A 7,500-nucleotide genomic window follows, 5' to 3' on the forward strand; every position below is an offset into this window, starting at 1 on the left:
ATATATATACATAGATATATTCACTCCCTCACACCCTCTCCCCTCATACACGGCTTTTTTTTTCTCGAAGTGTCTTGAAGTACACAGAGGAAGCTATAAATAAGGCCTTGTAAATACTGAGTTGAGAAAACTATTTTGGACCCCCCAAAAAAACAAATCAGTTTCTAAAATGCTTTGGTCCAATGGTAGAACATCTGTCATGTTCAAAGATGTGGGTTTGAGTCTCACTGGCAGCCTCTTTGATTTTTACTCTCCAAATAGTTTCCATGTTTCTATTTATTAGCTTCACGTTTGTGCTTTGAAATCCACCATTTCCAAAAAAAAGGGATTCTTTTACATTCGTCGAAAAATTTATTACAAGAAGGCAAAGCTGTGTGGTCAGGAAGACCCCTTTGTAGCCAGTTGGTTTTGGGTTCAGTCCCACTGTGTGGTACCTTGGCTAAGTCTTTTATACTATACTGTCAGACCAATCAATGCCTTAGACATGAATTTTGTAGATGGAAACTGGAAGGAAGCCTATTCTACTGGGTTGGCCATGTGATTCAGATACCAAGTAGCCAGTTCCCAAAGATGGTCCTCTTCAGCAAGATTCAGACTGGAAGTTGGCCCCGTCGACTTTCGAAAGTTTGTTTTGCTGCAGGTCTCAAGTGGTCTCTCATTTTACGTAGTATCCTTCCCAATTGGTGAGGGTCCCTGGTTGTTAATTGGAAGCCATGCAAGTCCATGTGCTTTTACCTGTCTCTTCTCAAAGCTCGTTACTCCAGCGTTCACCACATCAGCTCGTTAAGTCTCAACAGTCCTCACCGTTTGTTTTTACTGTTTTGTTCTTGTTGTTCTGTTTTTGTTACCACTTTAACCTTCTGCGGGAAGGACTGTTTTAACGAAGTCTCATCTGGTCTCTGCCTTTGAAATGCGGAGTATATAAAACAGGGGGCAACTGATGAAGGGAATGTTCTTTATGTTGCCTGTTTCGTTTCTCTGTTTGTTTCTTTCGTTGTTCATTGTTTTTGTGTTTTTTTTATGTTCTCGTTTCTCTTTTTGTTCACATTTCTTTGATGCCCTGTACCAATATATGCATGTATATATATACATATATAAGTAGGCATGTACATATATGTGTGTATATATGCATATACTTATATGTTGCTTTCCAGAATTCTTTGCTACCAGCATAAATAAGTTATTGATAAAATGGCAAAATTGTGTTGATGATTTAGGTGCATTCTTTGATTAACTGCATTGCTTTTCGTTGAGATAAAGTAAAATAAACTTTCAGTTCAAAATCGGATCATTTCATTCTTAACGACCTGATATAATTTAGCCCTGTACGTTTACTTTAAATCCACAGGTTGGTCGTGATTGGAACGCCTTTGTTCATTGAACAGCCGTATCAGGGTTGGCCTAGGGCTAAACAATCACAACACCCACAGATTTCCATAACAATACAATCATTGGCATTTGGGGTGGCCACCAGTTGCAAACAGATGGTGCACTTTGAGTGCAAGCATGTACACACACTTTTACTGTCCTTGTTGTTTTTGTTGTTGTTGGTGGTGGTGGTGGTGGCGGCGGTGGTGGTGGGGTGTTGTCCCTGTTTGGTGTCAATGTTGTTTTCTTTGTCTTTCATTGATTATTTAATGAAATATATTTATACGTACATAGACGCATACACAAACACACTCACACACACACTTATATACATACATTGCATTCATACAAGCATACACAGATACATATATAGAGTTACTCATACATTCACATGTACACACACACACACACACACATTCATACACATACCTATATATATCTTGCATTCATGCATACACACACAGTACATGCATACATGTATAGTGACATGCAATGACATTAACTCCCACATACATGTTAGTCAATACACACACATGTTCATGTATATGCTGTGTATGTATGTGTATATATATATATATATATATATATACATACATACATATACATGAATTTAACATATCGCATCACATACCATATGCATGTGTGTGTGTGTGTGAATATATATATATATATATACTAGCAGAAGCACCCGGCGTTGCTCGGGAATGAAATTGTTGCTTATATACTTGAAGGAAAAAAAAGGCAAAATATGGTGTATAGAAATTTGAGAACATTCTGTAGATGGACACTCAGATGAATGATGGATGGGCGCCTCTCATGAATGGGGAAAATTGAAGATGTGCCAAAAAGCCTCATTGGTACTTGGAAACTTTTACGAAAATTAAAACGGGGATTAATTGAAAGAAATGATTTACGTGAATATCATCACAAGAGTAATTGAGACAAATGGCGATTGTGGAACCCCCCACGCACGCACGCACGCGCGTGCGCATACACATGTGTGTCTTTGTAAATATGTTTGTATACATTTATGTATGTGTGTGTTTGTAAGAGATAGAGTGTGAGTGAGTCAAGGGGTGTGTGTGTGCGTGTGTATGTGTGTGAGACAGTGAGAGAGCGGTGTGTATGTAGTATTTACTCTCTCTCTCTCTCTCTCTCTCATACACACTCACACAGAAAATAGAGAGTGAATCTTTTTGCCGTTGTTACGTCAATACCGGAGCGCGTGCGCATACACACGTGTGTCTTTGTAAATATGTTTGTATACATTTATATATGTGTGTGTTTGTAAGAGACAGAGTGTGAGTGAGAGAGAGAGGTTTGTTGTCATGTATACGTACATGCATAAATATACATACATCTTTGGATGTATGCATGACAACACAGCCCTTGACTCACTCACACTCTGTCTCTTACAAACACGCACGCACGCGCATACACACGTGTGTCTCTGTAAATATGTTTGTATACATTTATGTATGTGTGTGTTTGTAAGAGACAGTGTGTGAGTGAGTCAAGGGGTGTGTGTGTGCGTGTGTATGTGTGTGAGACATGTGAGAGAGCGGTGTGTATGTAGTATATACTCTCTCTCTTTCTCTCTCTCTCTCTCATACACACGAACACAAAAATTAGAGAGTGAATCTTTTTGCCGTTGTTACGTCAATACCGGAAGTTGACATTGAGGAACCTTTTTAAAGAAGTAAATCTTAAATATAAAGCAATATTATTTATTTTTAATTAAAAAAATCAAATGAAGAGCCTAAGATTTATCCGAAGTCAAATTATTCATGCATTACAAGTATGGAAGCATTTGGTGAAGTCGATTTCACGTGAAAAGCGATTACACACACATCCCTGTTTTATATATATATATATATATATATATATAGAGAGAGAGAGAGAGAGAGAGAGAGAGAGAGAGAGAAAGAGAAAGAGAGAGAGAGAGAGAGAGAGGCACAAGCTTGGCTGGATGGTAAGAAGCCTGCTTCTCAACCACATGGTTCTGGGTTCAGTCTCACTGCCTTGCGAGTGTCTTCCACTATAGCATCAGGCCAATCAAAGCTTTGAGAGTGGATTTGTCAGACAGAAACTGAATAAAGTGCATGTTATTATAGTAACAATAATAATAATAATGATAATAATAATAATCCATGGATGGAATTTAGAAATATTTCAATACGTTGCTATGCACGTTTCTACAAATTGCATGTTTTCATGATCATAGTGTTTATTCCTGGGACGATTACAGTCCAGTCCGTTGTGTCCATGGACATTAGGGGGATGATGGTTCATGCATTCATTTCCTCTGGCAATATGGTATTCACGTTGGGGTTTGTGTAATTGGTGGGGAGGAGAAGAAGGGGATGGAAAGAGAGAGAGAAAGGAATGTTAATTATAAAGGAGAGGGAGGTGTGTGTGTCTTTGTCCCCACTCACCACCCGACAACCAGTGCCCTTTTCACATTGTCCTTCTTTGAGTTAAAAGGTGCCATGCTTCGGGTAGGGCCCATTCTCTTGGGCCATTCTTGCAACATTTACCCCCTTCAAAATAATTCTAGCAATTGTCACAGTCTCCATTGCTGCAAACAGCCGCAACCCAAGAAAGAGAAAAACCACTGCCAGGGACCTCCCACCCCACCCCCACCACCAGCACCAGTAGCATTACTTCATCTCACCAAACACACACACACACCAATATATAGATATGTATACACACACTTGTACGAGCAAGAGAGACTATACACCCTGGTACAGTGAGTGGGGTTGGGGTAGGCCCTTTTCATTCTCATATTCACCAGGAAAATATAACGAAAATCTGGGTCACAGCCTGGAAGACTTCCTAAAAAAAATAAAACCCCATATATCACAACACCACCACCACCACCACTACTACCTCAGCCACCACTGTCACCACTACCAACACCACTACAAGTGCTGCAACATATACCATCACAAAATTGCCACCAGAACTACCACCACCACCACCACCACTGCCACCGCCCTACTCGCTACTCACTTCATAACCACTGCTACTATCACCTAAGCTGCAACTCCTACTTTCACCACCACCACTTTCCACCACAAACCAATGAGGGAGATCCGCCACTACTAACTACATTATTAGAAATAGCAGCTAAATCTCCCTCAAATCACACCCTACTCCTCTCTTATGTATGGACCAATGTGGGAGGCATCTACATGGTAGCTAGAGCTGGGAGAAATAGCAGCCAAATCTCCCTGAAATGGCTCCCATTTTAGAAATAGTTACATTGTATAAACAAAATTTTAGGGGAAAGGCAAGATGGTCACAGCTGGAGTGTCTGCTGTGACTGGATTGACCTGGGACTAAACTACCACCACCACCATGTTGTTATTATTCATGTCAACATTTCCATGGCAACAGAAAACTGTTCACACACAACACGGTGGGGGAGGTCAGTGTGTGTGTGTGTGTTTATCTGGTGCCTGGTGGTGATGGAGTCATCCTGTTCTATAAGTGTCACTGTTGGTTTTTCGTTGTTTAACCCTAGGCCAGCCTCGGTGGAGAAGGTCTATGACCACAGATGCCTCAACCATGACCATCTCATATTTAGAAGTGCATGACTTCAGGTGTCCTTCTTTCTTTATTGAAGAAGTTCAGAAGTGAGGTGAGGATCATTTAGCTGTTATTTTCAGCAGATAGAGCAACCATACAACAGCTCTCATTTTCCTGTGCCTGGTTTCAGCTGCAGTCAGAGTCTTGACTTATGATCAAAGGGTTTCCATCCTTGACCATCCAACATGATCTCGTGTTTTTTGAAGACAGCAATGTGGTGTGATTTTGAGGGAGATTTGTCTGCTATTTCTAAATGAAGACCAGTTCCCACATGTGGGCTGATTTGTGTCAGGAGCAGTGGGGAGGGGCAGGGTGATGGGGTGGGGGGGCAGATATCGTGTGCTTATGTTGTCATTTTGCTCCAGCTAAACCCTGAGTAAGCAGAAGTATGATCACAGGCAATCCAGTTGTGACTGTCCCCTCTGTCTCCGATGTTTAGGGAGCCAAAACTCCCATTAGCAAGTAAGCATGATTTGTAGGAGATTGTGGAGTGAAGGAGGAATTGCGAGAAAGAGAAGAGACGTGGATTGGTTTGTCGAGGTAGGGTGAGGGCAAAATGTTCTTGTTATGTGTTGGTGGAACATCCAGGTTGGGGGGGGGGGGCTAGCAGATGGCAATACTAGAGTGAGAGAAGGCATGTGGGTAGAATACACAGGTCGGGGGCAAGCAGAGAGTAAGGATACAGTGGCCCTGGGCCAAGAGGACGACAAGATTGGGGAGTGAGAGGTAAAAATAATGCGTGAGAAAGAGATGTAGTTTGGTTCATTGTGTAAGAAGTTTTCTTGTTAATTGTAGGTGGGACACACAGCACTTGTAGAACTCAGTTTCACTGATGTGGGTGGGACAGATTGAAGGATGTGCTGAAACGATTGTCATGTTGAATAAAAGATTCTAAATCCATCTTCTGTTTCTTTTATCAACAATAAACACAACAAACATTGTGGGTTTCCTGACATAAATCCAGTGAAAATTGTAGAGTTTCTGTGGAGGATGACATCAGGTAGCCTGAAACGGTGAATGTGCTTTGACTGACACAAGAATAGGCATATACTCAAAGTCCAAATAGTTACATGTGTGTGTGTATATATGCATCTGTGTGCGTGTGTATATATATATTTATATATATATATATATATAGCAGTGTGTATGTCTGTGTGTATATATATATATATATATATGTATACCCATGCACTTATATATATATGTATACCCATGCACTTTTACACCCTGATGTGGGCTGATGCAAACAAACAGCCAAAGAAACTGAGTCAGTGACTGCGTGCGCGTGTATGTATGTGTGTATCTGTGTTCTACATGATACGGGGAGGGGGGACAGTTATGTGGTGGTGGTGGTGTGGGGGGATCATGTTTCAAGTGAGACTGGGAAGGAAGTTGAGGCAGGGTAACCCACATAGACGCCCCCCCCCCCTTGCCACCCCATTCCGATGGTGGGACAGACCCAGACACACACACACACCACCGACAAGGAGTACATATAGGGTGGGGGGGGTAAGAGTATTGGGTGGCTGGTGAGGTGGGAGTGGGGGCTAAGGAATGCCCAGCAAACACATTAACATATACTCACTCCCTCCCTCACACACACACACACACACACACCTACCCAAGCAGCCAGAAAGGCAAAAACATACACAAAACCAAGTCTTAAAAGCTGAGGAAGCTCTGACCTGATGTGAGTTCTTTTTACTTGCTAAAAATAGCAGTCAAATTTCCCCTGTCACATGATGAAAAGAAGAACACATAGCATCATGGGCTTGTTGATAGAAGAAGAAATGGGGGGGGGGGGGTCAAAGATGGAACCCTTATGACTAAAGTTCTGCTCAGGCTGGTTTAGCCTGGGGCTAAACGAATACAACATTTCCATGGATCCCACAGGCATATATACACATACGTATATAAACGAGCACTCCTTTGTTTACAACAAGTGTTCCGGTTGATCTGATTGACGGAACAACCTCCTTCAATTGGATCAGTGCCCTACACACACCTGCACCCTTAACATAGTTCTCAGGAGAATTCAGTGTCGCACAGAATGGGACAGGATTGGTCCTTTGAAATACAAGTACGACTCTTTTTTGCCGGCTGAGTGGACTGGGGCAATGCAAAATAGAGTGTCTTGCTCAAGGATACAACGCACCATTAAGGATCGAATTGTTGACCGTATGATTGTAAGCTCAACACCCTAACCAGTAAGCCATGTGCCTTCACCATATATATATATATATATATATATATATATATATATACATGTATATATATATATATATATATATATATATATATATATATATATATATATATATATATATATATAGGAAAATGAAAAAAAGCCAGAATGCTGAACTGGAAGCATAATTTAATAAAGATATTTTCTAACCGGTTTTCATTGCGAAGAAGCAAATTATCAAGAAGAAGGAGAATGAAAATGTTTTTTTACAAAGAAGTACAAAATGAAGAAAATAATATATAAAACAATAATATATAAAAAAATAATAAATATACCCATACATTATATTGTCT

The 7,500-nt window shown here is 40.7% G+C and overlaps 1 long non-coding RNA gene across 5 annotated transcripts in view; it reads right to left on the bottom strand.

Annotated features, from left to right (window-relative positions):
- LOC149133423 (uncharacterized) overlaps positions 1-7,500 on the bottom strand; it is a 25,125-nt gene that overhangs the window by 17,219 nt on the left and 406 nt on the right. For 3 of the 5 annotated variants that reach the window (XR_016243747.1, XR_016243745.1, XR_016243750.1), the window contains exon 1: positions 7,489-7,500. This exon is cut by the window's right edge. This is a non-coding gene — a long non-coding RNA (uncharacterized LOC149133423). Of the gene's footprint in view, positions 1-735; positions 983-7,488 lie in introns of those variants that run through there. The other 2 variants (XR_016243749.1, XR_016243746.1) reach the window with 2 other exon arrangements.

Source organism: Octopus bimaculoides, chromosome 11 (genome assembly GCF_046866305.1).
Source record: "Octopus bimaculoides isolate indiv1 chromosome 11, ASM4686630v1, whole genome shotgun sequence".
NCBI lineage: Eukaryota > Metazoa > Mollusca > Cephalopoda > Octopoda > Octopodidae > Octopus > Octopus bimaculoides.